Source organism: Suricata suricatta, chromosome 14 (genome assembly GCF_006229205.1).
Source record: "Suricata suricatta isolate VVHF042 chromosome 14, meerkat_22Aug2017_6uvM2_HiC, whole genome shotgun sequence".
NCBI lineage: Eukaryota > Metazoa > Chordata > Mammalia > Carnivora > Herpestidae > Suricata > Suricata suricatta.
Window position 1 is genome coordinate 79891351 of NC_043713.1, and position 27833 is coordinate 79919183.

General features: G+C 47.5%; 1 protein-coding gene across 2 annotated transcripts in view; it reads right to left on the reverse strand.

Annotated features, from left to right (window-relative positions):
• The window catches only part of RPH3A (rabphilin 3A), a 265035-nt gene that overhangs the window by 164381 nt on the left and 72821 nt on the right, over positions 1 to 27833 (reverse strand). Inside the window, exon 1 of one of the 2 annotated variants that reach the window (XM_029921862.1) lies at positions 22501 to 22520. The exons of the other annotated variant lie outside the window; for it this stretch is intronic. The gene's annotated coding sequence lies outside the window, so the exon portion shown is untranslated. Of the gene's footprint in view, positions 1 to 22500; positions 22521 to 27833 lie in introns of those variants that run through there. 2 annotated transcript variants of the gene reach the window in all.

Sequence of the window (27833 nt, forward strand, 5' to 3'; positions counted from 1 at the left end):
TTAGAGTGTGTAAAACAGCAACAAAATGACAATCCCAAGAGCTAGCAAGGATAAGGGGCAACCGGAACTCTGACAGGGGGCTGGGAGAAATACAAAATGGAAACACCACCCTGGAAAACTGTTTCACAGTTTCTTCTAGAGCTAAGCATACAGTCACCATTCAAACCAGGGAGCCCACGCCAAGGTATGTATCCGAGATGAAAACCACACATTCACACAAAAACCCACGTACAAATGTTTATGAGGCTTTGAAAACTGGGAACAGCAGGAATGGCCCTCAGGTGGAGAATGGCCAAAGAGCCCGTGGGCTGTCCACAGCGTGGAATACTACCACCACTAGGAAGGAGTGAGCCGCTGATTTTCACAACATGGATGAATCTCAAATGCGTTATGCTAATGAAAGGTATCAGATTTAGGGGCGCCTGGGTGGCTCAGTCAGTTATGCATCCGGCTTTGGCTCAGGTCATGATCTCAAGGTTCAAGGGTTCCAGCCCCGTGTCGGGCTCTGTGCTGACAGCTCAGAGCCTGGAGCCTGCTTCCAATGCTGTACCTCCCTCTCTCTCTGCCCCTCCCCTGCTTGCACTGTCTCTGTCTCTCAAAAATAAATTAAAAACATTAAAAAATTTTTTTAAAGATGTCAGATTTAAGAAGACAGCTCTATATTGCACCGTGCCATTTATATGACATTCGGGAAAAGCAAAAGTACAGGAATAAAGAGTAGATCGGTGGTTTTAAAAAAGTGGAGGGTGGGAGAGGGGAGGATTTCAACCACAAAGGAGCAACAAGAAGGAATTTGGGGAGGGATGGTGGCTCTGTATCTGGACTGAGGTCGTGGTCACATGACTGTGCGTTTGTCAAAACTCATAGAACTGTGTACCATAGAAAGTGAAATTTAATGGTCGTAAATTTAAAAGTAAATAAAAACAAAACAAATCAGGATCAGCCTCTCATCTGACTGCACCATCTCCAAATCCAGAATGTTCTAGAACGTTTCTCTGAGCCTCATCTGGAAAACAGAGTTACTTCACAGGCTTTTAAGAGGGATAAGTGGGACCAAGAATGCAATATGCCTCAATAACGGGTGTTTATTATTATTCGTGTAACCAACCCTTGACTGGGGCAAGGCTCCAGTTACAAGGCTTGTCTGTGTCGCTCACTGGGGGGGGTTATATAGACTTCTACTGGGCAGGGAACTGTGCACGGGACAGTGCCCATTCTCATACCTCATGCAGGCAAAATGATCCATGAATTTTGGCCAAATGGAAACGTTGTGGGAAGAGACTGACCATTGTCCCCCCAGCATCCATTCTCCTCAATTTCATCATAGCGTTTTAGCTGGAAACATGGCTGCCTAGCGAGAGACTACATTTCCCAGACTCACTGCAGCTGGGTATGGGCATGTGACTTGGTGTGGCCAATGGGGTGTGAATGAAAGTGAGATGCACCCTTCCAATTTGTGCCCCTAAGGGGATGAGTGTGCTGCTGGCTGGAGAGGCAGGACCAGGGCGTTGCCTTGGTCCCAGAGACAGAAGTGACAAACGGGGATGGCAGAAGTGTCCGTCTTTTATATCAACAAACCTGGGCAAGAGTGAGAAATGTATATTTCTCTCCTAAAGCCACTGTTAAGGCAGGCAAATGAGTGCCCCAATCACACAAATGGATGTCCACCGTACAGACTTCTCTTCCATCCAGTTGCTCAAGGATGATTAATTGTTGGCAGCTCCTCTGGGGAGGGAGGTGGTGAAAAGAGGTCTATGCCTGGTCTTTGACCTCGCAGTGTCGTTGGGAAGGGGGTAACCCTCCAGCCAAAAGAAGTTTTAAAACAATCCACATATTAAGTCTTGAAATGATACAAGTGATCTTCATTGATTCTGCTGTTATTTGAACAACTTCTATATGCTGGGCACTGTTTTATAAGAACATAATAAGGGAAATAAAGTCAGAGTCCTTGCTCTTTTAGTGAGGAGATATTCAGGTGGGGAGAGGGGAGGAGACAAGACAATAAGCAAGTACGTCATCAAGAAAATGTTCGGGTAGCAGTAAGTGCCTGGATAAGAATAAAATAATATATGCAGACAGGTAGGGAGGACTTGAGGGTTAATATATACAGAGTGGTCAGGGAAGGCTGTCCCAGGAGGTGGCATTTAAGTTGACACCTTAACGATGAGAAGGAGCTAGCCATGTGAGAATCTAGGAACAGGTGTTCTCAGTAGAGGGAATAGCAAATTCAAGGGTCCTGGGGCAGAAACCAACCTGAGATGCTTGAGATCTATAAAGCAAGCCAGTGTGGCAGACATTGAGCCACGGCAGACATTGCTAATCAGCCACAGCACTTCCAGAGCCCGAGTGTGGCCTTAAGCCCCCTTCATCACTCCATCCATTCCAATCAATCCAAGCAGCTTATGAGGCAAGAACCCAGTCAGCCCTGAAGGGATTCAAAGGCTCCCTTTACTGCCCAAGGAAGGCAGAAGGAGAAAGCCCCACACCCCACACTTGAAAATAACATAAATGACTCCGTCCAGAGCCTCTAAGGCAACAACATGCAAATGCAGGGTCCCCTGAGCCCTGCACGGCACACACTGGACCCGAAACTAAAGCCAGGCTTTGTCCCTGCTGTCCTCCCGCTGGCAGGCTGGGGTGAGCATGCAGGCTGAATCTGTCTGCTTGGAGCGAAGCTTCGCTCCTTCCCCGTGGCCCTCGCGGCCGCTCACCCCTTCTAGGAGTCCGCTCTCTCCTCCTGGATCATGTTCTAACCGTGTCCTCTGACATGAGGTCCCGCCTCCAGATGCGCCATCGCGCCTACACGATCCAATTCCAGGCACAGGCGCCCATCCGGGGTCTGAAGCACCTAGAAGCCTGCTTGTGCCCCATCTACCGTGTGGGGCTCAACCCTCGGGGATGGGCACACTGGGCCAGAACCGTAATGACCCTGGCTGGGCATTTTCTAGAGGCCAGAACCTACGCCAAACTCTTCCCACGCCAGCCTCCCCTAATCTTCATATTAACCCCACGAGGCACTCTTATTCTCCCCATTTTACAGATGAGGAAACTAAATAAGATAAGGCATAGGGGGGCACATGGGTGGCTCAGTCGGTTAAGCATTCGACTCTTGACTTCAGCTCAGGTCATGATCTCACAGTCCCATGGGTTCGTGCCCCGCATCGGGATCTGCACTCACAGTATGGAGCCTGCTCTGGATTCTCTCTCTCCCTCTCTCTCTGCCCCTCCCCTGCTTGTGCCTCCTCTCAGTCTCTCTCTCTCTCAAAATAAATAAAAACAAAAAAAGAAAGAAAGGCTTCTCCTTTCAAAAAAAATAATAAGGCACACAGGGAGGTTAGGCAACTTGACCACAGTCCCCTGCGAAATGCCAGGAACTGATCGCAGAACTCGGCACCTGAACCCAGCTGTCCCCTTCACTAATTCAGTTCTCTTATTTCAGTTCCTCAATGTATTCAGCTTCTCTTATTTCTATCCACACTTCCTACCCCATCCTGCAACACAACTTCACTCAAACACAAAGGGAAAGACTAATTTTAACTCAGAGCTCACTTCTGCCGTTACTAGAGTGCTTTCAAATCGGGTGCCGCTCCCCTATAATTTATTCATGCAACAAATATTTATTAAACATCGACCATATGCTAGGCACTGCCAGCTGGTACCACTGCCTTTGTACCAGATAATTCTTTCACTCTTGCAAAAGCACAATTGTCGAAAATGGTAACATGGCTCCATTATTTATCATTGGGCTACATTGTTTTCTGCACCTCTTACGGAATCCTCCTCAATACAACTATTTTACAAAAACTTGGGCTGAAACAAGCTTGGGTTGATGGCTGCGGAAAAGACAGTGAAAACAAAATATGCTTCCTTTTCTTTCCATGCACTGTTGGCTTTACTGCAAAACCTCTCAGCTACTTGATTTTTGAAAATCACATTAAACTAGAGCCACACGGATCAACGCAAATGGATCTCAGCCATGATGTTGAGTAAGAAAAGCTAGTTACAGAAGGATCTGCGCACCTTGTTGTCATTTCAATAAGGCAACGTGCAAAATAATACAATATGTTTTGTTGTGGGATGCATACATAAGAGACAAAAAATAAACACACGTATGAGAATTATAAGCACCAAATTCGGGATGTGGGTTACCTCTGGTGGAGACACGAGGGAAGAAAGACGGGGGTGAGGACTCCAATCATTTTGGTAGCGTATTATTTCTTAAACTGAAAGCTGCATACCTTTTTGTAGGTCCGAATATTTTACACATTTAAAATGACAGCTTCAGGGGCACCGGGGTGGCTCAGTTGAGTAAGCGTCGACTTCGGCTCAGATCATGATTTGGCAGTTTGTGGGTTCGAGCCCTGCATTGGGTTCTGTGCTGACAGCCCAGTGGATTCTGTGTGTGTATCTCTCTCTCTCTGCCCCTCCCCTGCTCACGCTCTGTCTCTGTCTCTCTCAAAAGTAAATAAGCATTTAAAAAACAAATAAAATGACAGCTTCAAAATAGACACCTAGATATGTTACCTGGTTTCCACTGGGTGGACCCATAAAAAGAGATTGCTGCCGGAAGGACCATTTTTTACCCACAAACGGGCAATTTCATATGTTCATCACACAATGCAGATCTGCAATGCACCAGTTCATCCAAGCTCAGCCTTTCTAATAAATCTCTGTTAAGAGTAATTAACAGTGGTCTGGGTGGTGTGTGTGCGCACGTGTGTGTGCACGTGTGTGTGCGTGTTCGTGTGCACTCCTGAGCTCCAGGTAACTCCAGTTTTCAGGGGACGGAACTAAAATTAATCTCAGAGCTAAAATGTGCAGAGAATAGGAAAGAGATCTTGCAGCAAAGAGCAGACCAATGGAGCGCCTGCACCAGCCACCGGGGTGGACACGCCGTCACTCCGCTCCCTTGTGCTGGTCAACAGAACCCGCGGAGCGAAGCACCCTGAGTCACTGTCCTTTGTTGCTTCTCGACATCTTGAAGGCCAGGGAGGCAAACCCTCGGCCATTAAAACCACAAGGAAGGCTTTACTAGAATTATAAAACAGGCCCCTCATTTCTAAGGTGCTTGAGTGCCTGTCATTATCTTATCCTCTCCCCAAATCTATTTATGTCAAGTAATGGAACGTATTCCAAGAACGGCGGGAAAATGAGAAACCTGTATTATGTTGCATGACTGTCATTTCACCCACTTCTCCGTTCTTTCCAATTGAAAGCTGTCCCCGAAGTGATGTGCTGCTTTTTTTTTTTTTTTTTTTTTTTTTTTTTTTGTCAAAGCTTTAAAGAAAAAAGAAGAAAGCAAACAACTTTCAACAGAGAGCGGGAGGGAGACCCAAGATTGCGGTACAAATGATCAAAGTGAAACAAAGCAAGCTTATATAGGGCAGTTGGGGTTTTAATACCGGAAGGCACACAAGAAACACTCCAGGAACTTATTAGAAATGCAAATCCGTGCCCCTGCCCGGGTTCTGACTCAACAGGCCCAGCCAGGAGCCGAGAACCGCGTGTGTAACGAGCATGCAGGGTGATTCAGAGGCAGGGCGTTCAGAGACCTCACCAGAAGAGAAACGTGGTAGGAGGAGGGTCTGGCCACCCTAAAACTGACCTGTGTCCCCCAAACACTCTTGATCAGGAAGGGTAGCACTGCCTCCTGCTCGGAGTCCCTTCCGAGCTTGAGAAAGCAATTCTGAGCTAATGTATCCCCGTTGCAAGCCTACGGTTACGTAATCACTTTTTCATTCACTTATATCCTTCACTTACCTGCTCCACAAATATTTTTGAGCACCTACTATGTGCCAGGTGCTATGTTACAGCGAGAGATCCATGTTCATGATAAAAGGAAGGGGAGGGGGAATGAAGTATTAAAAAAGAAAGTAAAAGAAAAATACAGATCAGCACAAAAGGAAGGGAAGGATTTTTTTAAAACTTTTTTAAATCACCAGGCAGCCTACTGTGGAGACAGAGTACATAATTTATAATGACTATTTTACATATCTGTGTGCTGAATGTACCTAGATTCTTTTTATTTTCTCATCCGGACGATAAGCTCCAGGCAAAACCATCTCATTTGTTACCTCCAGCTGGAGACCCAGCACTCTGGGGAGACAGCTGCTTCCAGCTTTGGGGCCCTTGGGCTATGTCACAGCACAGCAGCCATGATTGGTCCCGAAAGGGAATTGCAGAGGCCAGCACTGAGGTCTTGGAACAGGTAATGACCGCCTGGGGACTTCACGGGGCACAGCGAACAGCCTGATTCGCAGTCTCCTGTGAGCTCAGAACTGCCCCTCCCGGGCTCTTCGCTTGATCTCGGCCAAACATTCCATCCGAGGATGACCAACCGTCCCTGTTTATTGAGGGACAGTGGGGCTCGGGGGACATGGACCTTTGGCTGCTAAAACCAAGGAAGTCCCGGGAAAACCGGAACAAGTTGGCCACCCCACCTAACCCCCTCCCGAGGTGCCAATTAAAGGATGAGAGGGGCACCTGGGCGGCTCAGTCAGTTGAGCGTCTGACCTCATGATCTCACGGTTCGTGGGTCCGAGCCCCGCACCGGGCTCTGTGCTGACAGCTAGCTCAGAGCCTGGAGCCTGCTTCCCGTTCTGTGTCTCCCTCTCTCCTTCTGCTCCTCCCCTGCTCATGTTCTCTCTTGCTCTTGCTCTCAAAAATAAGTAAACATTAAAAAAATTTTTTAGGGATGAGAAAGACAGCCAGCCATGAGCATAGGGACATCATAGGTGCTTAAAAAAATATCTGTGGAATGAATGAGCAATGCGTCGCCCAGCACCTGACACAAAGTGCAGCTAGCAACCTTATTATTATCATTATTATTGAAACTACTGATTAAGCACCTACCCAGCACTCTTCTGGAACACCTAGGGTAGTAGATCTTCTCTGAGGTCTGGTTTTAAAATGTTAAATGCAATCTCTGATGTCCTGTTTGCCACTGCGCCCATCAAACGGGCTAAGGGTCCCGTTGTTTTTTTGTTGTTCGGGTTTGTTTGGGGGGAGGGGTGCCAGAAAACTAAAGGAAGTTGTTTGACAAAAAGCTCATCTAATTGATGTTTATTTCAATTCTCTGTATTATGTAGAACTCCACTCCAGTAAATGACAGAGAACATCAGAGCTGTATGTAATAGAGCTTTTGTTTATCTTCGTATCTATATAGTTTTTTATAGGACCAGGCCTGGGAGGGAAAGAAAACAAGAAACAAGGGGGAACAAATGTGCCTGTGGGGTCTCCTGACGGTCCCTTCCACTGGGCGGGTATAGGTAATACTGTTTCCATGTCAGGGTCTTGTTTCCTGGAGGGCTTGATAATTCCTTGAAGTCATGAAGATTAGATACTTAGAAGTTCATCTACCAACAAAGTCTGTTTTTCTAATGTTTATTTGTTTTTGAGAGAGCGAGCGAGCACGCACGGGCACACAAGCAAGGGAGGGGCACAGAGGAAAGGAGACAGAATCCGAAGAGGCTCCAGGCTCTGAGCTGCCAGCACAGAGATCACGACCTGAGCCAAAGTCCAACGCTTAACCAACTAAACCATCCAGGCGCCCCCAACCCCCAACAAAGCATTTTAGGCACAGAGCAGTCCCCCAGAGCTGAGGGGTCCCGACCGCAGGTCACTACCAAAGGCCGGAGCATGATGTCCCTTTGTCAAGCAAATGGACCCACAAATACACTGCTTTCGCTCCCTCCACCACCTCCCCCCACACTGGGCCTACACGGTACTGAGTATGGAGTGGGCTCCCCACAAACACATCCTGATTGCACACCTCCCTTCCAAGCCCCCTTCTGAATCTCGTTCATGACCAACCAGCCATCTTTGAAGCCAGGTCCAGCGCCGGCCTCCCTTCCTTCTCCCTAGCCCCAGAGCTGCCGCTGTCCAGCGGCCAGCTCCACGCCCTTCTTCCCTCCTGGCCCTGGAGAACTGTACTGTGTGCACCTCGACTGCTCCCGGGAGAGAAAAGTCAATGAAATTAAGATCAGCTGCCCTTCTTGGGTAATAACACCTCTCTCCCTGTGCAAATGTCCCCAAAGACCTAGCCATACTTTTGGGATTGCAGATACCCTGTGATGTGACCAAGGTGAGTATTATAATTGCTACAATTTATATGCCAGGAACTGAGTGGGGCAATATACATAAATCCTCATTTATCCTGACAACCACTCTATTAGTGCTTAAAAACACAAGCTTTGAAGTCAGATCTGGGCCTCTTAGATCCCAGTTCTGTGGCCTATTGGGTGTCCTTGGATACAGTCTCTCTAGACTCCAGTGTTCTCCCCTGTAAAGTGGGGGGTTAAAAATACCTAAGGGGGTTGGTGTGAGGAGTCAATGGCAAGATGTATCTAAACCAACGACCACGGTCAATATTTAGGTAATGGTGTCCATCATGACGATTAAAAAGAAAGAAGAGGAGGAAGATAAACAGTTCCGAGAGGCTACTTAACTTACCTAAGGCCACACAGCAGATCTGTGACAAATACGGGATTCAAAGCCAGGTTGAGTTCACTTCCAAACAAGTTGTAGCACCAGATGATTCTCTTCAAACATTTCACAACACTGAACATTTGCATCCCACCTCCTACACTGAAGGAAGCCCAAATGAACACTCGGGGTGCCAAGGAACACTGTTTGAAAATCACTGCTGCTTTTAATAATTAGTAACCATTCTAATCTAATATCACTTCACACCCATCCCAAGAGATACGTCGCCATCTATTGCCATAAAAACGCAAGTAGAAACCACCAATAACATTCACTGCTCATGCATCTTGAGTCCGCTGAGGGCTGACCAGTCCAAGGTCAGTTCACCTATCTCTCCTCTTTCTCAAACCAATGACCAACCCAAGCACATTCTCAAGGCGACCACAGAGGCACAAGAGAACAAGAGGGAACACACAGGTCTCTTAGAGACACAGACTCAGAATGGGCACAGTGTTGCCCCTGCCTTGTCCTATTGGCTAGAGTGGGTCACACGGCAGAGCACCAGACTGTACAGGTAGACGGGAAAGGAGTGGTACCTGCACACTCAGCAGGTCCTTGGATGTCCTGGAAGCATGGTCGAATCTCTAGGGATGACGTGTGCCCCGCTGGATTGCCAGAATGTTTTTCTTCAGACTCCTCGCACAAAGTTTGGCAAAGGCCCCCATGAGAAGCGCACCACCATCACTGGAACAGCCATTCCCCCTGCTTTTCAGTCAGGCCGGTCACAGTCAGCCCTTTAATAGGGCCAAGTGCAAGGGAAACCGTGTGAAGGCTGGAGACCCACTCCCTGCCAGCTGCGTGATCTTGGTCAAGTCCCTCAATCTCTCCGAGCTTCAATGTCTCCATTATAAAACAATGACACCTGCCGTCACGTCTCTGGCTGTGATCAAATTAGACCATCTAGGCAAAGCATGCTAATTCTGAGCTCCTGGGCAACCTTTCACGGTGCCCCTCTCAGCCCCGATCCTAATACCAGACTCTGCCTAGAGTGAACTCAAAGAGAACTCGTTGCAAGTTTAAAAATCTGGCCATTTGCTTTGACCTTGATGTAGGGTGGGAAGTGGAAGGGGTTTCTCTCGTTGTTTGCCCCAAGGTGTGTGTGTGGGAGGGGGAGGTGGGAATGTGGGTGATGGTTCCTGGAATATTCTGGAACCTAAGAGAGTCTTGGCATAGCTTGGTCTATAAAATGGAAAGAAAGCAAACACAAGAAATGCTGAAACTAAGCCAGCTTGTCTGCGTCCAATGGCAACTTTTGTCCTCCAAACTTTTCCAGACGCACCGGCAGCTTAGTTGGTATTCAGGAGGTGTGGTGCTTGCTGGAGCCATCCAGCCTCTATCCCATGTGGAGTTCCCTAACCCCCCTCTGCTTTGTTCTTAATCCCCAAAAACAGGGGAGAGGAGGGAGGGGAGGCTCATTTCTGGTTAGCAGCATGCAGTACTCTCTGCAGCTAATGCACTCAGAGACCAGATTAGGTAACACCATCATTGCAGGAAGGTGGGCCTGGATGTGAGTGTCTGGGGGAACGTGTCAGGAGAGGAAGCGTGAGGACTGGCTGTGGAATCCTGGTTCTCTCTGCCCCTCACACCACATCGCTTCTCTGCTACACTTCACTATTGTGTCTTTGTCCTGTGCCCTCCAGCCCCAGTCCTGGGGATTGGAACGGGCATTTGGACTCATTCAACTAAACAGGGAAATTTCCCCCTCTCTATCACTCCTGAGCCCAAAGCTGACATCAACCCACTACACACTGGGCAACATCCTCCCACACTCTGCTGACATACCTCTGGTGACAGGGCACTCACTAAATCTCAAGGCAGAATGGTCTGTTGTGGGGGATCTTCAGACCACAGCTTCTTGGCTTTGACCAAAGATCCCTCCGCCCTGATTCTGATCACAGACGCCCCACAAACATCATTTCCTCTCTCCTCTATGACTCTTTTTTGGGCATATAAAGGCAACTACCATCTGTCCTTGCTGAGAAATTTTAGGCCATCAAACTTGATCTTCATCAGCTTCTCACCCTCTACCTGGTCCCCATCGCCATCCACCATTACGGCCACGTCCTCCCCTAACGTCTAAACAGCACAATTGCCTCTCCATCTGTTCAAAGCAATCTTTCCACCTGTCTTCTCAACTCCATCTCCTCCTGCCCTCTCTGTCACCCTAGTGATTGAACTAGACTAGGGGATCAATTTAAAAATGGGAAAGGTTCAGGGCTTCTGGGTGGCTCAGTCAGTTAAGTGTCCAACTTCGGCTCAGGTCATGATCTCACGGTTTGTGGGTTCAAGTCACATGTTGGGCTCTGTGCTGACAGCTTGGAGCCTAAAGCATGCTTCAGATTCTGTGTCTCCCTCTCTCTCTGCCCCTCCCCTACTGATGCGTGTCTGTCTCTCTCTCAAAAATAAATAAAACATTAAAGAAACAGTGGGGGGAAAGGTTCACACCCAAGTTTATAGCTTGGGGGGCTGAATCAATGGTGAGGTCATCACTGACAGGGGAGAAGAGAGCAGCAAGCTAGGAGGGACATGATGAGGCCAGGCTGGGGCCAGACTAAGCCTGAGGTGTGTGGAGACATCCATGTGGAGATGCGGAAGCCTTGGGAGAGGGGTCTGGGAAAGGGAACTAGGGAATTATCAGTGCAGAGAAGTTCTTGGAACATGAGGAGAGATAAGAGTGCCCAAAGTAGATGTAAAGAGTGAGAACCTCAGAGAGCCACGGATGGCATTTGGGGGAACCTCAAGGTCTAAGAAATAAGTACAGGATGATACAGAGATGGGAAAGGTACGGAGACAACTAAAAGGATTTAGCAAAATGAAAGCCAAAGGAGAAGAGAGCAGAGGAGGAGTGTGACCAGCACCCCTTGGCTTGTGAACATATCCGTCCACGCTCTGCTTCTGTCTTCACAGGACCGTGCCCTTGTGTCTGTGTGTGTGTGATTTGGATCTCCTGGTCTTCTGAGAGCACACCAGTCATTGGGTTTAGGGCCCACCCCAAATCCAGAATGATCTCATCCCAATATTCTTAATTACATGTGCAAAGATCCTATTTCCAAAGAAGTTCACATTCACGCGTATAAGGGGTAAGTTCTTCAACATGTCCATTGGGGGCCCCTATTCAACCCACTACAAGGGTCCAAATGCGGTGGATGGTTGTGCAGATAGAAAAGAAGCTTCGATAACATCCCCCTCCTCCCTCGCCAATCTATGATGCCCAAGACACAAATCATCACGTTAATAACTCAGTAAAGATTTATTCGTTTAGTGGGGCACCAGGGGGCTCAGTTGATTGAGCCTCCAACTCTTGATTTCTGATCAGGTCATGATCTCATGGCTTGTGAGATTGAGCCCCTCATCGGCCTCTGAGCCTTCTTGGGATTCTCTCTCCCTCTTTATCTGTCCCTCCCCCACTCGTGTGCAGGCTCACTCTCTCACTCTCTCTGTGTCTCTCTCAAAATAAATAAATAAATAAATAAATAAATAAATAAATAAATAAATAATTTTTTTAAAAAAGATGTATTCCAGGGGCGCCTGGGTGGCTCAGTCAGTTAAGCGTCCAACTTCAGCTCAGGCCTTTATCTCGTGGTTTGTGGGTTCAACCCCTGTGTCAGGCTCTCTCTATGACAGCTCAGATCCTGGAACCTGTTTCAGATTCTGTCTCCCACTCTCTCTGCTTCTCCCCTGCTTGTGCTCTCTCTCTCTCAAAAACAAATAAACATTAAAAATTTTTGTTAAAGATGTATTCCTTTGGGGGAAGGGTAATGTGAAAAGCCTCAACAGGTGTAATATTCGGGCCACATTTATCGAACTCCTCCAAATGCCAGGCATATATTCCTTAAATCCTCTGACCCAGTCCCACCATTCTTCTCCCCAAAAGTAAGCACTGTAATTATTTGGATACTGAATGAGATAAAGACAGAGACGGAGAGAGATTGGGGATGGAGAGGGAGCAAAGAGAGATCATGTTTATTGGGAAAAAAAGCTATTAATCTGCCATTCAAAAAGGAAAAAGAGCCTCATTTATCTAGACCTATAACTTTTCCACTGGAAATCTCCTCTTCTCCTGGAGGGCTACCTGAGCCCCGCACATCCCAATGCAGTTGTCTCCTGTAAGCAGAGAGACGGAACATTGTTCCTGGAACCAGAGGTCAGCAAGACCTAGCAACTATGACCCTGAGCGTCAGAGTCAGAGCCACCCAAGACAACCTCTTCCTGGTGATGCTTACTAGCATGCGGCTGCTCTGAGCCTCTGCTCGCACATCTGGGAAAAGGGCGTGAGAATAGTTCGTGTCCCGTAGTACATTCAGGACCTTACCTGCTCAAAGCAAAACCACCCTGGTTGTGGGCAGTCACTGGGTGTCTTTGGGACAGTTTCTTAACCTGTAGGGCCCCATAACATGGAGATACCCTCACCTGCCTCCCAAGATTATGCAGAAATGAAACGAGAGTATAAATATCAAAGACGGAGACAAACAACGAAGTCCGATCAGTGACTGGAGGTCGGGATCAGAATTTGGTTTGCGATCTACGTTAGTTCCTTTGGCTCAAAATTGATTTTCCTATAAGCCGTAGCACTTGTCTCTTTTGTGATCAACTTTGGAGACTGGCCAAATAGGCAATAGCCTCAATTTTTTTTTAACTATTTTTAACATTTATTTTTGAGAGAGAGAGACACAGAGTGTGAGCGGGGGAGGGTCAGAGAGACAGAAGGAGACACAGAATCTGAGGCAGGCTCCAGGCTCCGAGCTGTCAGCACAGAGCCTGACTCAGGGCTTGAACTCTTGGACTGTGAGATCATGACCTGAGCCAAAGTCGGCTGCTTAACCGACTGAGCCACCCAGGGACCCCGCCTCGATTTTTTAAGTAAGGATGAATTTATTTACTCCGGAATGAACAAGCGCCATCTTCTCCCTTCCAAAATGGTCACCCTTTTCTAATGAAAATGAATCCCGAATGAAGTTCCAAATGGAGTCCGAAAATGGCAGAGTGTTGGATAAGCCACAGTCTCATGGATTTGGTTCAGGGTCTATACCAAAAGGAACACCACTTATCTAAGAACTCGTAGCCCCAAGCCTTGTCTGTGGGTTAGGGTTGCTAAAGTTAGTAAATATAAACAAAGGATGCCCAGCTACATTTAAATTTCAGATAAACAATGAACAGGTTTTCTTGTATGACCGTAGCCCATGCAGCATTTGGGACACGCACAGGACTGAACTATTACTTATTGGTTATCTGAAATGCAAATGTAACAGGAGAGTTCTGTATTTTATGTAACAGCTCCGCTATGGATTTAATTCCCAGATTGCATCTAAAACTTCCAACAAATTGCTGGGATGCGGGATGTCAGACAGAAGGGATCGGCATGAATGGAGTGACTTCTGAATTTCCTGGGTGGTGTAGGCACTTTGGGTACTCTTCCTCATGTAATCTTCCCTAACGCCTCCAACAAAACCCACACGGGTCAGCATTATCTCCCATGTTACAAACGAGGTGATGGGAGGCTGAGAATAGATCAAACGGTTTGTCTTAAAAATCTAAAGTAATTATCTGGGGTGCAGGGTGCCTCAGTCGGTTAAGCATCCAACTCGGATTTTCACAGTTTGTGAGATCGAGCCCCCAATCCTGCTTGGGATTCTCTGTCTCTCCCGGACTCTCTCTGCCCTTTCGCCATCACCCACATGCTCTATCTCTCAAAATAAATAAATAAACTTTTTCTGTAAATTAAGAAAAAAATCTGAAGTAATTATCTAGGAGAGATTCATGGAAGGTGAGACTATTTGGAGCAAAAAAGAATGAGTAGAAAGGGGGAGGACTCAGGAGGGAGAGGGGCTTGTCCTGGGGATATTGAGTGTAGGAAAGAGGACATTTCTCACACCCCTCATGGGAGAGGCTGCTGACCCGAGGACTTGTCAGAGCCTAGAATGCCACTGGGCCACTTTCGCCAGGGGACTGCAACACTGCGCTTTCCTAGGGCGCTCTCTCGTGGCGTGGGGCTCACCCTCTTCCCCGCCTCCTCCCTTCCCTTGCTCCTGCTGCATGACCCTGTTGGCGTGGTGCTCAGCTGGTGCCCAGACTGTCACCTGGAGGAAAGAAGAGGTCCTACTTAGGGCTTGAGACCAAGTCATTTGCCTCAAAGACCCACATCATGGGGACGGAGCACTTGTTGGCTAATAACCAAGTGGAGCTTTGATTTCTCATTTGTCACTGGCCCTTGTGTGGGTAAAACCACAGCTAGGAGATGGAGTGGCTGGGCCGAGCAGGATTCGGGCACTCCCCAGGGCCTCCCACCAAATTCCACCAAACACTCAAGACCCAACAGTCACGAGTCTGGCGCAGTCGGGGAGGCTGGGGAGGAAGGAGCCGTGCCAGGGTGCAGCAGGTAAAACAGAGGCACTCTCAGAATCTGAACAAGGCAGCGGGCCTGCCAACAGGGGCCGAGGTGCTAACCAGCTTGCTGACTCTCTGATGAAATGCCTGCAGCTTTAAAGGAGTTCTGTAGGGGTGTGCAGGTTAGATAGAATACGAGTTATAAAGCCCCTGAAGGCCCCTGAAGGGCATCTTCTAACTGGTGAGTGCAAGGCACGATTCTAGATGCCGGGATTACAGCAGAGAATGAAAAAGACCTGGTCCCTGCTCTCCTGCGGCTTACATTCTGGCGGGGACACAGACGATTGGCCAATAAACAAAAAATAAGCACAATTTTTTTTTCAGTTGGTAGTAAGTGCTTTGAAAAAATAGAAGTGACTGATGGCATGACAGGGGCCAGGGAGTGAGGGGGCATCTCTGGCTTTGACAGAGACCCGAAAGGTCAGAAGGGGCCAGCCATGCAAAGATCTGGGGATAGAACATTCCAGGCAAAGAAAGTTGAAAAAAAAAAAGAGAGAGGGGCAAGGAGAGGGGACTTGAACAGTGAACAGTGGCTGAAGCAGAGGGAGTGAAGAGGAGAGAGGAAGGGGTCAAGGTCAGATTCGTGGGAAAAGGCCTATTCATGCTGGGGAGCTGTAAGGCCTTGCAGGCCAAGGTGAGAAATGCAGGCTTATCCCAAGTGTAAGGGTGAGTCTTTGGCTGAAGTGGGAAATAATGGCAATGGGGAAGAAAGTTTCCAAAAGTCACTTTGAAAGTGGAGCCGACAGGGCATTATGACCCAAGGAAGGTGACGAACCCAAGAGGGCGGCTGATCCAGTTGGGTTCGAGTCCAGGATGTTGATTTTGCCATGTTTGCCAGGGGGTAGGGGAGCTATGTCATAAGTGATGTGTTCTGATGTCTTCCTATGGTTTCACGTGGTCACAGAGGTGTGAGATTCCAGGATGCGTACTGGGTTTGGGAAAGAACCAGAAAGCCCTGGTAATAAGCCACAGATCCAGCCCAGCTGACCAAAGAACCCATCCAATTAGCCAAACCCAAGCCGATAACAATATGGCATCTCGTCCTTTCTCCTCTACTGCTTCATGTTTACTTGTCTCCGTTAGGGATCTCGGGAGGAAAGGGCTGGCTGATCCAAGGCTGAATCCAGGCATCGAATGCAGATACCATCTAAAGCTTCCCAGAGCTCACGATGGCCCCTAACGTGCATAGAAGAAATTGTGAAGGATATATTTTAAACTACTGTTTAAAAAAACAAACACACAGTTGTTTCTTTGGAGGTGAGCTTGCAGATGGTTGATATCTCCTTTTTATGCTTCGCTGTATTTTGCAACTTTGTACAACTAATATCTGGTACCTGAGTGGCAAAAATAAATCAGAAGGACGATGACTTACACAATTAGATGGGACAGCCCCCCTGTGTTATCGGTGCTCCCCATAGTTTGGGAAGAAAACTAAAATATTCTAAAGGAAAACGTTCCCGCCTCACGTTTCAGAAAGGTATGGGCCCGTCTTTTACAAGATGCACGGTACCCGTCAGGTGAAGATCTGAGTTTCTCCAAGGTGAAATATTCACAGGACATAACCTTATCCCCCAAAAACCCGACCTTTGAGCTTTGTGTTTTATTACCTTATTTGCTTTTACAGCTCTGTTGTAAAGGTGTTTATTTTTAGCAACACGAGTGATCGATTTTCTTGCCCTCCTCCCGCCCCGCCCCCCTTCTCCCAGTCCTGAAGTGCCTTTGAAAGGCCCTGGACAAAAACCAGTGTTCAGTCGCGTAGATGTGCTTTTTTGTGATGGGATTGTCTGTGCTCCTGTTCCAAGGACTAGTTTCTAAATTTTTTTAATGTTTACTTATTTTTGAGAAACAGAGAGAGACAGCATGAGCAGGGGAGGGTCAGAGAGAGAGGGAGACACAGAATCCGAAGCAGGCTCCAGGCGCTGAGCTGTCAGCACAGAGCCCGACGCGGGGCTTGAACTCACAAACCGTGAGATCATGACCTGAGTCGAAGTCGGATGCTTAACGGCCTGAGCCCCCCAGGTGTCCCCAAATGACTATTTTCTTTTCTCATCTTTCTCCTGACCGATTTCAAATGGCAGTTTAAAAAAAAACGAACTTGACAATTGTCTGACCGAAATTGATTCAGGTTCCCATCTTGCAGTTGGAAATTATCATATATCAAATTTCTCAGTGAGAAGCCAAAACTCAGAGCTTACAAACCAGCAGTCTGGGTGGTTAAATTTGGTTGCCATGTGTGTTTTATTTAGCGCCTAATATATATAGCCTGCATAGTGCTTTCGGTTGGAATTTGTTATCAATATTTACAAATCAGGAGATTTTACTCCACAGTCTGGATTCCCAGTTTCTCTTGAAAACTCTGACGATGTTAACAGTCTGCCAGGTTCATACAGTCACTTGGCAACCCCAGCTTGGAGCTAAGTAACAAGGCGTGAGATCTCCTGTTTACCAAGTCCCTACCGCTCCCTCTTGTCTGCCAACTCCAGGACCAAGTTTCCGTTGCCATTTACTTCTTATAATTTTTTTTCCTAATGTTTTATTTATCTTTGAGAGAGAGAGAGAGAGAGAGAGAGAGAAAGACAGCATGAACAGGGGAGGGTCAGAGAGAGAGGGAGACACAGAATCTGAAGACAGTCTTCAGGCTCTGAACTAGCTGTTAGCAAAGAGCCCGATGCGGGGCTTAAACCCACAAACCGTGAGATCATGACCTGAGCCGGAGCCCGACAATTAACCGACTGAGCCACCCAGGTGCCCCGCAATTTACCTTCTTAAATCTGGATCATTTACTTTATCGGTATCTGAGTTTGCAACTTGTCATCTGAGTCAAATGGACTCAGAAATGTTGTTTCATTGTTTCCTTCCTATTTCGAAGTTGTATCTGTGCTTCCAATTGCATAAGGACAAAAGACATTGTGTAGAGGGGACGGTAGAGAAGGAGAAAATCTAGAAGGACTGGCTGGAAGCCTCTGAAAGGACACATCATCTCTCTGTGACTCTGCTTCTCTACTTGTAAATTCTGATGTAACAAATGCTTAGTGAGCATTTCGCATGTTCAGGGCACTGTGCTGGGAAGGGAGGGGAAGACGGCTTCTGCCTTAGACCAGCTTCAGAGCATGCCTGCGATTCTTTGCTATGGCCCCCAGGGCTGGCGCCGGTGAGGATGAGAGAGAACGTATACAAAAGGGGGGCACATGCATAGTAGCTACTCGTTACATGGCCAGTACTGTTATTGCTTCCCAGGACTCTGGACATGATCAAGTTGATGCCACTTGGGAACAGGCTTTGGAAAATTTTAAATCTGATGTAAAGTCAAGGCTTTATTATTAGTAATGTCAAAGGAAAGGCAAACTCCGCTGCCCCTACTCTGCTCGCTTACTACGTGGGATCCTGTTGTTTTGTCGAAAACTGTGGTTGAGGCTCTGAGTTGTATGAGATAAAGAGTGGGCAGAGCCCCAGGGGGCAAGGCAGATATAAAGGATGCAGAGTCTATGTGGTTCTAACAGGGTCTTGAATCCCTGAAGGGAGCCTGGGTACAAGATAGAAGGGAGCATGGGTTCCCTAGTGTAATCAGAACTCTGCTCCCTGGCAGGTAGGGGTAAAAAAGAGGTAACCAGGACTTGGATGGAAAATCCAGGGGCCAGGGAAGAACATAAACACCCCGTGGCACACAGGACTGCCACATGTGGCTGTATGGGTTGCCCACTGCACAAGAGCACTCAGCTAACACAGCAAGTGGGGGGTGATAGCCAGGCCCCACCACCCTTGCAAAAGGTGGGTATCTTGACATGGGCTACATCCACCCAGGGGAAGGGGCTTCTTTTTCCGATTCCCGTGATCAAGCCATATGAGCTAGTGATGTCCTTGGTGGCACTACCCAGAGAGCTGTATGGCGTGGGATTGGCACTGACCATAAATCCATCTCCGCTTTGGCAGGAGTGGGGGAGGGATCATATGCAAATGCCCTGCTATCGGGCAGAGCCATGCTTATATAAACAGCATGACTCAGAATGATTATCATTAGCAAGCTCACATACTGGCTAAGAGGGAGGCCTTTGGACTCACACTAGCATCTGCATTCCACCTGGCCACGTGCCGACTCTGCGACTCTGACCAACTTGCCGAGCCCCGTCTTTCTCCATTGATCGAATGGGAATAAGAAGACCGACCTCACTGAAGGATTGATTCAATGAGCACATGCAAATCAAACCCATTGCACAGGGCTGAGCTAGTAGGTGCTGAGTAAAAATGTGTTGCTGTTGGTTATTATCAGTATTCATATTTTCAAACAGAGGATGAAACTTATGAGCTTTAACAGGCATAGGGGCAGCAGCCTTGTTATCCAGAGACAGACACCGAAGGACAAGAGCAGGGTAGACTATCCTTTGAAGAATGGGCGACCACTGAGAACCATAGTCCCTAAGGTCCCGGTCAATGACTTAGATTCCAATCACTTCTGATTACCCCAGTCTCCAGGAGTTCCTCTAAGTCAGTGATTCTGACCTCTTTTGGATCACAGGATCTCAAAGCTTGGAACTTCTCCCCACACACACCATTTTGACATAATTCTGGGGGTACTGGGAGATTTTACACCTTGGAGACTCCATGGACTGATGGCTCATGTAGCTCAAGTCAGGACCCCCCAGTCTGTAAGTGCAAGGGTCTGTCCTTCAGTCCTAGATGTCATGTCCTTTTTTTTTTTAGGTTTACTTATTTATTTTTAAGAGAGAGACTGAGACCAGGGGAGGGGAGGGACAAAAAGAGAGGGAGAGAGAGAATCCCAAGCAGGCTCTGCACTATCAGCACAGAGCCTGATGCAGGGCTCAATCTCATGAACTATGAGATCATGGTCTGAGCTAAAACCAAGAGTCAGATGCTCAACCAGCTGAGCCACCCAGGCACCCCAGATGCTGTGTCCTTTCAACAATACCCAAGGTTCACAACATTTTCCATGCAAATGATTGGAGGGTGTTACTATACATCTATATCCCGCTACATACATTGCATCAAGGTGATCATAAATAACACTGAATGAGACTTTGAGAAACATAAAAGTATTCTGTGACTGTCCTCTAGCACCCTGGGGCCAGACCACAGTGTGGTTGTTTAGGCTGAAGTGTTCAGGAGTTTAATTCCCATTGACAACAATCTTGGCAAAAAATTTTGGATATGCAAGGAAATGAGGTGGGCCTTTGGATTAGGGAAGGAAGGAATCTCTTTCTATATCTGGTCAAAAGGACACTGGCACAGATGCCAATGCATGAAAGAGCTGAGCATCACCTAGTGTCCATCAGAGGTGAGGAGGTGGGGCTGGGGCAAATAGCTACCCCTCACATTTGATTCTGAAGCAGCAGCAGCCCATCAGGACAGTAAGAGCAGTGAAAGGAAGCAGGGCCATCAGTTTGGGGTTAAGGATGGAAAATTTATTCTACATATTTATTCCCTTTTCTCCTTCAATGACAGCATGAGAGGCAGATAATATTCATTGGTGGCCCAGTAGCCATTGAAAATCTTTTTCTCCCTCACCACCTGAGCCAGGACCTCCCTTTCCCAGCCTCTGCACCTGAAATACCCATGTGATTCTGTTCTGGCCAATGAGGGCCTTTGGGGAAATCTCTGACTTCCTGATAAAAGGGACTCAAATGGCCATGACAGCTCTTTTCTTCCTTCCTGCCTTGAATGTGAACATGGGGCCCAGAGTTGAGGAGATCATCTTGGGAACATGAAGTAGCAAGAATAAAGATGAAAAACAGACATGCTAAGAAGGCCAGAAAAGAGAGGGAGAAAGCGGCTGGGTCCTTCATACTCCCTCTGAAAACCCAAACCAGCACCAGCAACTGCCCCCCCCCCCACGCCATTTGGTGTGAGTAAAACTAAACCCTATTTATCTCAACCTCTGTCCGGTTTTCTGTTACTTGAAGCCAAACGCATTCTTTTAGGTTTCAGTGAAGGTGTTGAACCTGAATAGACCTCCATGGTCTATTCTATCTACTGCTGCAGAGGAAATCACTCCCAAAACGTAGTGGCTTACAGCAACCACCATTAATCTAGCTCATAATTCTGCAGGATCAGGCTTCAGTTATTTCAGCCAGGCTCTCTCATGCATCTGAAGGCTGGAATGTTGGCTGGGGGCTGGCAGGTTCTGGATGGCCTCACTCACATGTCAGGAAGGGACGTGAAGGTCAGCTGGAGGGATCACTATGCCATGTTTCTTTCATGACCCCCCAGGCTAGCCCAGGCTTACCCCCCATGTGGGTATTCTGAGAGCAGAGAGGTCAACCCCCAGCGCATATGCATTTTTCACGCCTCTGCTTATGCCATGCTCGCTAAGATCCCATCAGCCAAAGCAAGTCACATGGACAACTCTGACTCAAGGGTGAATAGAGAGACCTCAGCTCTTATGGGGCCATGTAAGGTGCCGCAAGGGCATGGGTCCCGAGAGGGGGTGACTTGATCTACCACACACGTGATACAGAGAAGAAGGAAGAGTCCATCATCTCAACAAACTTTAACTAAACTCTGGAAAATGACAAGTAGAAGAAACTGATACCACAGTCAGAAGAAGCCAGTTTTTCATAGTCAGAGAGGGAGGGAACTCGGGAATTAAGAGCAGGTAGGTGACCCAGAAATCCCAGAAAGGCTGGAGCTATGAAAAGCAAGACAAGCCTCGGAAAAGAGAGATTCATTGGATGTCTGATTCCCCTGCCCACACTCACTCCCCCACCTAGACTCACAGAGCTCGGACTGAGATTATAGGTTTCTTCTCCAGAGAAAAGAGTAGCCTCTGAGAAAATCTCCCATGCTTTGCATTTGGGGACAGTAGATTCCCCATTCAAACACACCAGACAAAATCTGCCACTGGACTACAACTCAGATCCCAAAATGTGTGTGTGTGTGTGTGTGTGTGTGTGTGTGTGTGTGTGTGTGTGTCTCTAAGTATGGGGAGGTAGTCAAAGATCATCAGATATCTGAGAAACCCCTCCAATGTAAAAGAGATTGGTTCAAGATAAGTCACAGCAATTTCAACTGTGTCCCAGAGAAGAGCCATTCCATGAGGGTCAGGAACCAGCTCAAATCCTAGGAGGATCTAGTACATGTTCCAGACCTCCTCTGGGAAACACCAGATGAGGCTAGAGGTTTTTTTTAAAGACACTGATTTCTGGCAATTAATCAGGTAGTAATTCATTCAATAATAATGTGTGCAGAAAAGGTGTGATTTCATCATCATCACAGATCTGTGAGGCTGGGGGTAGGCAGATCACACTTCATAATATACTTTTAAAAGTAACAAAATAGGGGCGCCTGGTGGCTCAGCCAGTTAAGTATCTGACTTCGGCTCAGGTCATGATCTCACAGTTTGTGAGTTCGAACCCCACACCAGGCTCTATGCTGACAGTTTAGAGCTCAGAGCCTGCTTTGGATTCTGTGTCTCTCTCTTTGTCCCTCCCCTGCTCACTCTCTGCCTATCTCTCTCAAAAATAAATAAACATTAAAAAATTTTAAGTAACAAAATAATGATAATTCGTTTCTAGAAGGAAATCATGAGAATGTCCATGAGCAAAAACAGAATCTTTGTCCATAACATTCTAATTGTCTATCCATAATGTTATCATCTATCAAAATGGAATATCAACAAACCGTTTATGTTGTGTTTCCAATGTTGGAGGCCACCCTGGACAGCCAAGCAGATCCTCAACAAACAGAAGGGTCAGTCTGGAGAAGCAAAACAAAGAAAACCGAGTCTAAGATCACAGGACAGAAAGCAGACACAACAGGATTCAGAATAGAGGGGAGGACACTGCTCATTGGATTGGAGGGTAATAGATACATTCTTTTTATAGGCTACATGTACCTTAGCCAATGACATAAAAGAATTTCTAAAGGGATTCCCTGTCTAATACTTTTTATTTCCTTTTTCCTTAGTTGCAGAATTCTGATTTTCTCCCAGAAATCAGTGTGTCTGGCTAAAATAACATGTTTCCCAGACTCCCTTGCAGCTAGGAATGGCCAATGGAAACAGAAGTTGTGAGAAAGACTTCGTGAAAATCTCCTTAAGAAGGAAGTAGACCCTTTTCCCACTCCGTTCCTTTCCTTCCTCTCCCTCCCTGGTAAGCTGACAAGATGCTAAAGCTCAATCTGCCATCTTGGATGAGAAGGCCAATTTGAGCCCAAAGCCACCTTCTATGAGTAGCAGAGAGGAAAAGTAGGAGTTTGGGTTACAAATGTGTGTTGCTGACTTAGCTCTTTTGCTGTTTTTGCTGTTGTTTGTGCAAAAGGGAATAAACCTCTTGTATCAGACAGAATAAGCTGGTTTATGATAAAACAAAGAGTCCTGCAAATCTCAGTGGCTTAAAATAAATGGCTATTGCTAGTCACCATGTAAGAGGGAAGAAGAGAACGTGGCAAACCACGCATTGGTTCTTAGAGCATTCACGTATAGCCCTTCTACTCACATTCCATTGGCCAAAGAAAGTCACATGGCCATTCTCAACTGCCAAGTGGGTAGGGAGGGGCAATTCTACCATGGGTGTTGAAGACAGAGAGCCAAGAATATCTAGTGACCAGGGTAACTAACCGGCACACCTCTTTCCAGAGTAAACCACTGGTTTGGGTTTTCTAGTACTTCCAGCTAAACTTGATTCTAACTGGGACCAGGGACCAAGCTGTCCTCCAAAGTTCCATCCCCATATGGACCAGTGAGCTGCACATCATCCCCCTGAGAGAAGCAGGAAGTAGGAACCCCCATCACCTGCCTTTCTTCCCAGCAGTGGGAAAACAGGACAAGAGCAACAGTGACCGGGACTCACTAAGCCCCAATTATCATCCCCACTGGTGCTCCCAGAGGTCCATAGGCATAAGGGCACACATCTAGTCAGAGGCTGAGTGAAAACAGAATACAGGCTGACTTACTTTGTGACCAGCCAGACCCCAAGGCCTGACCTTCACTGCCCACCTGCTTATACTCACTAACCTTGGCCTTACACTTTTCCTTAAGCTCTTCTTTCTGGCTTACCTTTTACCTCCCACAAATAAAACCCAAAACAGCCTCTCAGGTGATGGCCACTGCCTTTACAAGACCTCCTACCAGCCCCTAACCACCCAGATCCTTTGAGCTAAACTCCTGACTCACGCCTGCGCAGAGGGCCCATGGAGTGACCCCTGGAATGACTGGTAATTAACTTTACATCATTATAATACTAAAAGCTCCACCCAAGGGGGAGTGTCAGCTTCATTTACATAACATACAATGTCTGTACAGGGATATTTCCTTACGGCGTATGCACAGCCTTATGCCCACCTCTACCCGTGACAACAAGACTCCCCTATGTAAATAGTCATCCTAACCCTAAACAAAAGGTACCCAGTCACTCTCTCTTAGGGAGTCACAGCTTTGGAAGCTACATCCTGTGCTTGCCTTACTTGCTGCAAATAAAGTTTACTTTGTGTGACAACCCTACCTAGTGCATCTGTGACTCACCAAGGAGTGAACTCACATTGGTTCGGGGACAACTTGACTTAAACTCAGTGCCTCAGAGCTACCTGCTTGATCCCCCAGATGCCCAGATCCAAGCCCAGGTCCCCACTGGAACCTGCCATCCCTCCCTACAAGCCAGGACGTCCTCCCTGTCCGAGCTCAAACACGTTGTTTTGCCTGTCCATTCCAGCTTCGCCTTCAGACCTAGGATGCTGCACCAGGAAGTCGAAAGGGTCCTCTTTGTAAGTTTTGCTTTTGGAAATAAAATCTGCTCTTCACTTTTATTTCCAACCAGAGGCCACCTGCTGGCTTCCTTCCCCTATGTCTCTTGTGTGCCCTGGAAATGTGGCATTTGTTAGTGAGAGTAGCTAAATGAGGCTCAAATGAGGGCTCTTCTGAGTATTTTTCTGGTCAAAACAGTGCTGGACCAGCACATTAAAGCCAGGAGTCATAAAGAAAAATATTTCTAGACTTGAACACAAGGTTTTTTCTGTACAAGTTAGACACCAAAAACCAATGTAAAAGACAAACACCAAATCAGAAGAAAATAGGTGCAATGTACAGGATAGAAAATGGATTGGGGCGCCTGGGTGACTCAGTCAACTGAACTCCGACTTTGGCTCAGGTCATGATCTCACAGTTCGTGTGTTCAAGCCCCACATTGGGCTCTGTCCTGAAAGCTTGGAGCCCGGAGCCTGTTTCTGATTCTGTGTCTTCCTCTCTCTCTTCCCCTCCCCTGCTATGATCTCTGTCTCTCAAAAATAAATAAATGTTTAAAAAAATTTTAATTAGAGCAATGTTTTGGGAAAGCAGTATGGAATGTCTCCGAAGTTTTAACATCAAGTTGTATAGATTGAAAATCTACAGCTTCTTGCATGCCAATCACTCCTCAATAAAGGGGCCAAATTTTGAAGTAAATAAATAATGTGCCTACTTCCTAGGGTGCTTGGGACATGGTAAGTCCTCAAGGAATATCCAGGGAGCAGATCAATGGGCTGCCATTGCAGCTTTGTTAATAGTGGAGGAATTTTTTCTTTTAACCCAATGGCCTAAATTCCGCTGAAGGAGTTTTTCCACCCAATAGCAACAGTGACCTTTCTAGAACTGAAGCCTACCTCTCCAGCTTCACTTCCCACTGCTCTCCCCCTCGTTCACATCACTGCATCCCAGAAGCACTTTCTCCCCATTCGTTGATTTCCCGCCTCGGGTCTCTGCAGCTTCAGTGCCCTCCACCTGGAACACCATTCCCCTGCTCTTCCAGCATCTGGTCTCGCTTGTCCTTCACAGCTCGGCTGAAACGCCCCACCCCAGGCTTCCCTGACGACCCCCTCCAAGGCTGGCTGCCCGCTGTCAGTCCCTCTCAGACATTTTGCTTCCTTCTCCACACGTGTTACACTCGGCATTACATATGTGCCATTTGCGGTTCTGCCCATCTCTCCTCCCTCATTGGACGGTGGGCCTCCAGAGCCCAAGAACATGTCATTGGCTCCCGCCCTTGAATGGCAAGCACCCTACACAGCAGGGCCTCATTGGCCATTTGATGTGAAGGAAGGTCAGGCTCACTCAAGGATCTTCTTGACTTAAAGTGGCTTCCCACTAAGAGAGAGAGAGGGACCTGTCACGCCCGGACCAGTGCGCTCCAGGCCCAGGAGAGCCAGCCTTCTCCGTGGAAATTAAGTGGAAATTCCGACGTTTGCAAAAAAGAGAGAAAAGGAAGCAGAGTGGCTTGCAGCCCCAGAGCGGAGTCGCAGCGGAGGAAAAGGAGCTGCCGAAGACCCCCGAGAGGACCCCAGGATGCGGACCCCTTCCCACGGGCTGCGGGGCCCTGTCCCGTGTGGCACGTGAACTGTGATCCTCTGTTCTGGCCCGCTTCCCCGACTAGACTGTCAGTGATGAGGGCAGGGACATGAAGACGCTGTGACAATGCTGTGTCCCCTCCGTCTCAGTCTGAACACACGCCTGACAGGGAGCCGGCGCCCAGTGATTACTTGTTGAAAGGCTGTTAAATCCTGCCCTTGTGTCTCCCCTGCTCCCAGCCTGCTCTGCAAAACCGGTGAAAACCAGCGGCTATGTCCAGACCCTTATAGATTTTAACAGGAGATCAGTCCAAACGGGGAAAAAATAAAGGTGTTTTTCCTGATAGAAAACCGCGGCATTGATTTTGTTGTTGCAGACTGCATTTATTTTGTTATCTCTGCATTAAAGGCAGAGTGAGATCCTAGATAACGAAGGCAGATCAAATTCCAAACAGCCTTTCCTCTTGCCTCACGGCCTCACTTGTATTTCCAATTTCAGGTTCCTGGCTCTGAATTGTAGGTAAAACCGAATAATAGACTTGATCACCTGGACAGAAAAATTTATTCTTGGGTTTCTTTAATTAAATGGTTGTCTGGATGGCTAAGTGGTTGTGTGCCAGGCCCTTCACATCCCACTGAAGCCGGAGCCCCATGAAGCAGGGGATGTTTTTATTCCCATTTTACAGAAGAGGAAACTGAGGCTTGGAGGGACGACCAGGCTGAGCAAGGTCCCTCAGGGAGAAAATGGCAGACTCACAGCTGTGTGATGCCAACCCCCAAGTTCAACACCAGGTCCTGTGAGGCTTGTTTTCGTTTTCACTGTTACCCTTGACAAGAGCTGGGTCAGATTCCTCCTTCACCTGCAAACAAGACCTGTCCTCACAAAAGGGCTTTCGCAGGCCAGCCTCCGGAAACCACAGGGTTACTCTGCTAGACGGAATTTTTTTTCCAGTTGCTTGATTTTGTGGGATCTTCGCCAGAGTGGAACCGTCTTCTTATGAGGCCATAAAGAAGTTTCATCATAGAAAACCAAATCTGTCTGCAACCAGCGTAATTGCTGAACTAGAGAACCCCATGCACGAAGAATCCAAAACTCCCAGGCTGGCTGGGATGCATTCCGTTTTTAACAGGGCAGAAAAGTTACTGCTGTTGTGATTGTTTCTGTTCCTCCTCTTCCTCCCTCCCTAATACGGTCATTCCGTCTTTTCCATCTGTCCCCTTTCTGCCCACCCCAGTCTCTTACAGCAGCTCACCGCAATACAAGGATGTCTCTCCCGACATTTGCACAGAGCAGTTCATTTTTCTGAGCCATTATAAACGCTCTGGCGGTGTGCTCTAAGAAAGAGACAGGCCTGGCCTTCTCCAAGCCATTAGGGCACCTGAATAATTTACTACTCCCAGAAAAAGGGCCCTTCCTAAGCACCATTTCCTCCCACACCTTCAGATTTCCTTTAAAGAGCTCCTGTCAGGGACAGGAAGGAATGGCGTAGCATTTGAAAGGAAAGCTCAGGCTGGTTCTTATTGGCATCTAAAGTTATTATCTGGGGGCCAGAATCCAATTTGGAAATCAAATAAATCACATCAGAATTATGGTTCCATTTGTGAATTTAACCCCGCTGGAGAGAGAAGCAAGGGAGCAACTTGGCGAGAAAGCCCAGGGCAGCTTTAATGAATGGACACAGCTGAACGCCCTTGCACCA